Here is a 9725-nt window from a genome sequence, read left to right as displayed (position 1 = left end):
TAATTTCTGCGTCAGACAGTTGAATGTCGCAATGGCGTTGGGGATCTTTTAAATCACCAGTGTATTCGCACATTAAGCCGGGGCGATGGCTCAACGGCAAGATGCTCTAGGACACCCAGCACCGAACAAAGTCGATGTCGGTTAGGCCATTAGCCATGAAGGTTCTGAGCTTTGAAAAGACTGGTGCATATTTGGCCCGTTCCTTCGCACTGATCCGTGGGGGAAGTGGATGTGTGTTGCTAAGCCGATGATCGCGGTAACCCGGCAGAGGATTTTGGTCTGCTGGAGATGTATCTTGGCAGTAAAACCAAGTTTGGTTCCAATCTTTGGGGTGACTTGGCAGCTTGGCGTAGGGAAAGCTGGCTTCTTTCCTCCTCTGAATTGAAACCCCAGCGAGTTTCAAGCTGGGCCCATTAGTAAACTTTGTCTGACGGTTTAAGTATTAAAATTCTCTGAATAATTCAACCGTGGGTTCCTCTTGAATATAAGCTTCACAAAATACTTGAAAGTTGCAAATATTGGACACAGAACTGGGCCGAATATCTTGAGGGTGAAGTTGGAAAAAATGAAGAACGTCGCGGAAAAACTTTGAGCTGGGCGAGCTGAACCCCTGAATCATGTGGTCAGGGAAAACAATCACTTCTCCTTCCTTGGGCTTAGGTGAATTTTCTTCGCCAGGGACCCTCCAGTGGATGTCCTCTTTCTTGGCTAAGGTGCCAGTTGCAACGAAATTGTTCAGATCTTCTTCAGTAACCCGGGATCGGACCCAGCTGCAAGCAGTGTGTGTCTTAGTCATTTTTTGCTGATCTGAAAGGAGGATTGTGCCGGTTTAAAGATTATATGGTTAATCCATCTATTGGTTTTAAAGTAGATAATAATAAAACATTCATGCAAAGGTGTTAAACCGGAGGATAACATTGAAATCATAAAGGTGAGTTATTGTCGGCTTAAAAGGGGGTTAATGGTACCTGGCGGGTTACGGTTTCTGAGCTAAGCTGCCCACACAATTATTGAGTTACATATATGAGAGTGGAAAAGTTGCTAAGTGTTGGAAAAACATATTTCACAGATTGATGTTATGATTTTGGATCTACATCACTTCACATAATGGAAAATATCTAAACCTAAGTGGAAGTAGTGGAGCAGTTCATGTGTCCAGATTGGGTTTCTCACGCAGAGGAGATGTTTTAATATCAAAAATTAGTACTACAACTACCACCGTGCAGGAGGAGTATAAAGTTTGGATCAAAATCTCAAAATACAGTGAAGAACAAAGAAAGGCAGAGATGAACCGCGACGAACTTGTGGAAACCCTAATGGGATCTACGGTGAAAGGAAAAAGGAGAACTCACCGGAGCTGCTGAATGGCAGAGATGCATGGGCGGACTCTGGTCAGTTCAGGTTGATGCAGCGGCCGTAGACGAGGCAGTGGTGAAGGTCGACGGTGGCGGCAGAGCTCGGGTGCAGAGGCGTCGTGAGGTAGAAGATGGAGACGAGAAGGCAAAGGGGGAAGTGAGAAGGGACCCCCGGCCCTATTTATAAGGCTGGAAAGATAAAGTGGCATACACGGGAATCGAGGAGTTTAAAAATGGATATGTGACAACACAGACGCCTCAATTTTCGAAGGCTCATTAAAAGAGAGGGTATATTAAGATTTGGTCCTTGCGTAATATTAATGACAGGTGACGTCACGGCGGGTTACCACAATCCTAGGAGATGACGTCACGGTGGGTTACAAGATCTCGTAAGAGCAAATGAGGAAGGATTTTTTCCTAAGTATTGAAGATTGATATGAACAAGTTCACATCAACCTGGGGCCTAATGTTGGGGATATAACTACTGGGTATGAACCGCCCAGGAGGGGCCGGGTTATACCGTTGGCAGTTTACCAATGAAGATGGCGGATCATACGAGCCTGGTGACGGCCCAAGACCCAGAGGTGACTTACGGCCCAGGTGGATGAACCGCCATGTATGTGTGACTTGTATTGTAAGGAAGGCATAATTAGTCACCGAGCCGGACACGTTGTATAAGCCGGCCGGGACTCTGTAAGCTGTCGGGCGTCAACCTGTGTATATAAAGGGACGACCCGGCGACAGTTTAGGACAAGAAACAAGAGATCGAGAACTAGGTCAAGCGTATTCGCTCCCTGGTAATCGAAACTCAAGCAATACAATCCCAAACTAGAGTAGGCCTTTACCTTCATCCTAAGGGGCCGAACCAGTATAAACTCTCTGTGTCCTTTGTCCTGTTTAACCCCTTTAAGCTAACCTAGTTGCGATGGCCCTGCGACTAAGTCCTTCTACTAGGACATCTGCTGTGACAATTCCACGACACACAGCATCATTAACATCTAACATCTCCATAGCCAGCTCATAGCTCTCAATCCAAGCCTCTGGAGGTTGATAAACTGTGTAATTGGGCACCTTTCAGGGGCCCTTGAAGTCCTTAGGCAAACGCTCATTGCGAAGAGCTGGTACTAGGCATGGCACACCCACCGTCCTGGAAGTCATCCCCGCTTCCGCAGACGCCAAAGGGTTCAACTGAAGCCGTTGATGAGCCACTAATTGAGCCGCCAGCTCTGCCTTTTGATGTGCCCTAGCCTGATCCATAAGGGCCTGAGCATTGTTATCATCATACGGCGGGTCATGCCCACGGGGCAGGTTATGACGTCGCTCGCTGCTGGAAACCACCGGGAATTCAATGCGTCGGCTGTAACTCCGACCGTGGCATGGAGTTGAGTGAATTCACTCATGGCTATATGAGTAAGCCGCCTATTGAGCCACCGTCGTCTGAAGAAGTTCCACGATGTTTTGGGTCTCAATCTCAGCGGGAGACTCACCTTCTACAGGAAGAGCCGCCAGCCGAGAAGCCACGGCAATCATATTATCCAGTGGGTTGGAATAATGACCCAAGGGTGTTGGCACTCGCTGTGGCGGAGTCAAGTCCATATGAGGTGGGCCTATCATACGAGGTTGAGCCGCCGCCCCGGTCACAGGTGCCTCAACAGTTCGGGTCACACACGGTGGGTTACTTGGTCCTGCCCAAGTGTATTGAAAAGATTCCTCGCCTCAAACTACGGAGGTAGACGGCTCTGGTGTCTCCTTCGTAGAACAGCGTTTGACGCATTTTGGTCCACACTCAAACGAAAGGCCTCTACCCTTATACGTTGTGACACAACCTCGAGGGCGGCTCGCTCTGAGGCCATCCTGACATTTTCTGCCTCCAGATCCTCTCGTGCCTTGGCCACCTCATGTCGCAATTTTGCAACCTCCACATTATGCTGTGTTTGAGTCACCGGAGTCACCTCTGTAGCCAAGGGAGTCACCAAAGCACTCAGATAAGACTTGAGCCGGTGGACATGCAGAACCGTTCGCACTAGCCGTTGCAGCGGCAGTTGAACTGGATGTCATGGCCGCGGCGGTTGATGATTGTAACACTGGTTGCGTGCCGGCCATGAAGATTGCAGCTTTGCTCGACAGCTCATAGGGCTCTGGAATACTGTCACCATCAGAATAGCCCCCAAGCCCGCCATCTTGAAATTGATACATTGACTTGGTTTCACCGGTTGACAACTCATCCCCTGAATAGATGGTTGTCTCTCCACCAGACACAGAACCTTCCTCAAGATCCGCCCCATGAACAAAGCCAATGAAAGCACGCTTCCGGGCGGGTTGGACCTTGGCGGGTCTCACGTGCCGAGCCGGCTCAATGGTGTCGGTGCAGGTGTCCGGCTCAGGCTCTGACTCACCAATTTTGCCGATGAAGACGTGAATTCCACCGAAGGGGACCCGGTACCCGTACTTGATTGAATCGGCCTTGGGACCCCAGCCAGCGTCGTCGATGTAGATCTTGCCGCGGTGGCTCTTGGTCATCCGGCTCACGGCGTATCTGAAGGAAATATGCCCTAGAGGCAATAATAAAGTTGTTATTTATATTTCCTTATATCATGATAAATGTTTATTATTCATGCTAGAATTGTATTAACTGGAAACTTAATACATGTGTGAATACATAGACAAAACAGAGTCCCTAGTATGCCTCTACTTGACTAGCTCGTTAATCAAAGATGGTTAAGTTTCCTAGCCATAGACATGTGTTATCATTTGATGAATGGGATCACATCATTAGAGAATGATGTGATGGACAAGACCCATCCATTAGCTTAGAACTATGATCGTTTAGTTTATTGCTATTGATTTCTTCATGACTTATACATGTTCCTTAGACTATGAGATTATGCAACTCCCGAATACTGGAGGAACACCATGTGTGCTATCAAACGTCACAACGTAACTGGGTGACTATAAAGATGCTCTACAGGTGTCTCCGATGGTGTTTGTTGAGCTGGCATAGATCGAGATTAGGATTTGTCACTCCGTGTATCGGAGAGGTATCTCTGGGCCCTCTCGGTAATGCACATCACTATAAGCCTTGCAAGCAATGTGACTAATGAGTTAGTTACGGGATGTAGAATTACGAAACGAGTAAAGAGACTTGTCCGTAACGAGATTGAACTAGGTATGATGATACCGACGATCGAATCTTGGGCAAGTAACATACCGATGACAAAGGGAACAACGTATGTTGTTATGCGGGTTGACCGATAAAGATCTTCATTGAATATGTAGGAACCAATATGAGCATCCAGGTTCCGCTATTGGATATTGACCGGAGATGAGTCTCGGTCATGTCTACATAGTTCTTGAACCCGTAGGGTCCGCACGCTTAACATTCGGTGACGATCGGTATTATGAGTTTATGTGTTTGATGTACCGAAGGTAGTTCGGAGTCCCGGATGTGATCACACACATGACGAGGAGTCTCGAAATGGTCGAGACATAAAGATTGATATATTGGAAAGCTACATTCGGACACCGAAAGTGTTCCGGGTGATTTCGGAGAAAACCGGAGTGTCGGAGGGTTACCGGACCCCCCCCCCCCCCCGTGGAACTAGTGGGCCTAGATGGGCCTTAGTGGAGAGAGAGAGGGGCTGCCAGGGCAGGCCGCGCCCCCTCCCCCTTGAGTCCGAATTGGACTAGGAGGGGGGTGGCGCCCCCCTTTCCTTCCCCTCTCCTACTCCTTCCTTCCCCCTCCTAGTAGGACTGGGAAAGGAGGAATCCTGCTCCTACTAGGAGGATGATTCCTCCCCTCCTTGGCGCGCCCTAGGGCCGGCCGGCCTCCCCCTTGCTCCTTTATATACGAGGGCAAGGGCACCCTAGAAGACACAACAGACAACTGTCTTAGCCATGTGTGGTGCCCCCCTCCACCATAATCCACCTCGGTCATATCGTCGTAGTGCTTAGGTGAAGCTCTGCGCCGACAACTTCATCATCACCGTCATCATGCCATCGTGCTAACGAAGCTCTCCCTCGACATTCAGCTGGATCGAGAGTTCGTGGGACATCACCGAGCCGAACGTGTGCAGATCGCGGAGGTGCCGTACTTTCGGTACTAGGATCGGTCGAGTCATGAAGACGTATGACTACATCAACCGCGTTGTCATAACGCTTCCGCTTATGGTCTACGAGGGTACGTGGACAACACTCTTCCCCTCTCGTTGCTATGCATCACCATGATAGATCTTGCGTGTGCGTAGGATTTTTTTGAAATTACTGCGTTCCCCAACAGTGGCATCCGAGCCAGGTCTATGCGTAGATGTTATATGCACGAGTAGAACACAAAGGAGTTGTGGGCGTGGGTATATACATATTGCTTGCCGTCACTAGTTGATTCTTGGTTCAGCGGTATTGTTGGATGAAGCGGCTCAGACCGACATTACGCGTACGCTTAAGTGAGACTGGTTCTACCGACGTGCTTCACACACAGGTGGCTAGTGGGTGTCAGTTTCTCCAACTTTAATTGAATCGGATTCGATGAACAGGGTTCTTTCTGAAGCTAAAAAAGCAATCACTATAGCACGTTGTGGTTTTTGATGCGTAGGTAAGAACGATTATTGCTAAGCCCGTAGCAGCCACGTAAAACTTGCAACAACAAAGTAGAGGATGTCTAACTTGTTTTTGCAGGGAATATTGTGATGTGATATGGTCAAGACGTGATGAGATATAAATTGTTGTATGAGATGATCATGTTTTGTTGAAGTTATCGGCAACTAGCAGGAGCCTTATGGTTGTCTCATTATTGCATAAGATGCAAGCGCCATGTAATTGCTTTACTTTATCGCTATGCGATAGCAATAGTTGCAAAAACAATAGTTGGCGAGACGACCATGTGATGACACATTGATAAAGATCAAGATGATGGAGATCATAGTGTCATGCCGGTGACGATGGAGATCATGACGGTACTTTGGAGATGGAGATCAAAGGCACAAAATGATGATGGCCATATCATGTCACATATTTTGATTACATGTGATGTTTATCTTTTATGCTTCTTATTTGCTTAGTACGGCGGTAGCATTATAAGATGATCTCTCACTAAATTTCAAGGTATAAGTGTTCTCCCTGAGTATCCACCGTTTCGACAGTTCATCATGCCAAGACACCACGTGATGATCGGGTGTGATAAGCTCTACATTCACATACTGTAACATCCCAAAATTCTAAATTTTGGAATGTTATATTAAATAAATATTTATGATTGTTTGTTGGATTATTGTGTGATTGATTGTGTGAAATTGAGTGGCATTTGGAAATTTCAGAGGCATTTGAATTTGGATTCAACTTGGCATTCGAAATTTATTTCATATACCCCTGACAAATACTTGTTTAAAAGTATGAGAGGAGCTAACATGACACTCAAAAAATTCAGGAGAAATTAATGCCAAAAGTTTTTGAATTCAAATTGGAGTTTATTTGGAATTTTAAAAAAAATTGGTTTGGATTTTTTCCTCTGGAAAAATGTTCACGTTGTAGGATTTATTTTTCTGATTTTATTGATATATATGTCCTATATAAAAAATATTATAGATTTCTCTATATTTTATTTTCCTCCCTGTCTTATTCAAAAAAAACCCAGGCACCAGCCAGGCCAACCGGCCCAGCCGACCACCCGACGCGGCCCACCAGCGCGCCAGACAGCCTGCCCCAGCGCACCGCACCCGATTCCCCTCGATCTCGGTCGCCCGCTCCCTCTTCCCTCTCTCTCTCTCTATCTCTCTCACTGACCGGTGGGCCCCGCCTCTTCTTCTTCCTCTGCACGCAACAACCAACTAGAGTTCGCTCGAACCGCCGCCGGAATCCCGATCTTCACGGGATTTGATCTCCTCGATCCGCCCCTCCTCCAAGTTGATTCCCTCTATATATACCCCTCTCCCGCATCCCGTTCCCCCTCTTTCCCCTCGCCGAAACCCTCTGCCTCACCCGGATTACCTCGCCGGAGCACCGCATCTCCGTCGCGCTATTATTGCCCTGGCGCTCCAACCCGACCACCTCTCCCCTATCCGAGACCGTCCCCAACCTCCCCTCGCAATTCTGCACCACCTAGACCACCTCCTGGAGCTCTAGGGGCACTAGAGCCATTGCTCCGCAGCACCACCAGTGCCCACCGCCGGATCCGACCTCGCCTCTCTCGCCTCAGACATCCCCGGAGACGAACTCCACCACCATCGAGACCGCAGAGACGCGCCGCGTCCGCCCGTATCCTTCCCCGTCGCCGAGGATCACCGGAGGCCTCGCCTATGTCATCCCCGAGCCGCCACCGCCGACAATGACCTCACCGGAGCTCCTCCACCGCCGCGGTAAGCCTCCGACCGTCTGATTTAATTTCAACGCCTTAGATTTGATCTAAAACGAATAGTTAGGTTATTTTCAATAGATCGGTTTATTTTCGGTTTAGTTCCTGGTTTAGTTAGACCGGCCCGATCGGTTTACTCTGTTTAGCTGTAGACCTATATTAGCCTATTAAATGCATGCGCGTTGTTTAGTTCCAGATCGCACCCAATTCGGCCCGGTAGCGCCTGTTAGTTTATTTTCATTTCTGTTTTTAGATCAGAATAGTTATGTTTATGTAAAATCTATATCTTTTAGGTTATTTATTATTTTTAGTTGATTCTTTTTTTCTTAGTTTACAAATTTCCTATAGTTTCTGTAGAAAATAGTTTTGGCCATGTTTTAGTTTTTAAAAATAGTTTTATATTAGTTTAGTCAGATTAGTATTTCTGCCATAAAGTGAGTTAGGATTACTTTATTTTAGTGATTCTTTTTGTCACTACTTTGTTTTGACCTTGCCAAGCAGTTGGATTAATTTGGGTATTTATAGTTTTTACTAAAAATAGTTTTACTCGAAAACAAGCTTTTCTAGTTTTGTTAGCTTGCTGCTGTTTTCTGTTGTTTTAATTATTTTAAAATTTTATTTTTACCTCTGTTATATTTTACTTCAGATTTGTTTCGAAAGTTGTAGAGGGTGAACTTTTATTTATAGAAAGAATAAAATGTTTTATTTCTTTTTCTTACTAGTTTTGTTTTAAGCATAATTAGAGTTTTAATTTAGCTTTTTATTTGTTTCTTTTTGCAAATAAAATTTTTATGAAAAATACCTTTTGTTAACTTAGTTGTTTTACTTTGTATTTTTCTGTTAATTTATTAGTTTAGTGTTTTAATTGTTGTTAATTTTTTACTTAGGATAAAACTGTTTTGTGATATGTCTTAGAGTTTTCGTTAGTAGTTTTGTTGTGTAGTTTCCTTTGTTCTTATTTGGTGTCCCTTGTTGTTTTGCAATTTATTTGTTGGTTTATTATGAGTGTTAGAATTGCTTGCTAGTATGTTTGCTTATATGAATGCTATGTTTGACTATATAGATTTTCAATGGAGTGACGAATAGTTCTGCTAAGTCATTATTCTGAGAGCGTTGTTATCTTCATCAAGTAATACGAGGCAAGTTCACTTTGACCATGTTATTCATACCTATGTTTTATTGCATTTAGTATCACCCTACCCCTCCAGTAGTGTTATTGGATCTTGAAGTTGAGTCGAATGCATGAGGTAGGAACCCATCTCCCTGTTACCAAGCTGTGACGCCCCAAGACCGGAGCTTCAGATGCCTTCCGGGGTTTTCGAGATTCGTTGTGTGCTTTGTTTTTGCTTGTTGCATTCATCATTGCATCATGTGCATTGCATCATGTCATCATGTCTTTAATCTTTCCAACTCAACTAAATAAACCGTATGGATCTTCGATCCATTTAAACTGAGGGGACTCACATGGTGATTCTCTTTATAACATATCCTCCCAATATTAGGGAGATATATTAAATATTTCATTTGTTTGGAATTAACCGGAACACACTTGCAAAAATCCGAATGCCTTTGTTATCACAACTCTTGGCCTCTAACTTTTCTATATATTATTTCATCATTTTCCGGAGTTCCATAAAAAATCCAAACATTTTTGGACCTTCCCAACCCTCAATTCCTATTCAACCCATTTGAATTACCAAATGCATTTAAATTTAATTCCTGCAATCTTGCCACTTCTATTTTTCTGTGATCATGCTTATTTTTATGAGTCCAGGAAAATCGTCCTCCTGCTCAAATTCTTTTCCCTAACCCCCCTTCTTTTTCCTTTCTCTCTATTTCTTTTCGGTTAAAGAAGAAAGAGAGGAGAGAGGAGCCCAACAGCCCAGTAGTCTTCTGCCTTTTTTTTCCTCTCCCCACCTAATTGGCACCAAGGCCCCGCCGCCGGCCTCCCTAGGCACATCTCCCGCAGCCCACCTGCTCTAACCCTAGTGCAGTCGAACCCTCTCCCTCGCGTCGCCAGAGACAGC

The sequence above is a fragment of the Triticum urartu genome, chromosome 2A (genome assembly GCF_056163025.1).
Source record: "Triticum urartu cultivar PI428250 chromosome 2A, HENAU_Tu73, whole genome shotgun sequence".
Classification (NCBI taxonomy): Eukaryota; Viridiplantae; Streptophyta; class Magnoliopsida; order Poales; family Poaceae; genus Triticum; species Triticum urartu.
The sequence above is the reverse complement of the archived record's forward strand: the minus strand, read 5'-3'. Positions refer to the sequence as shown.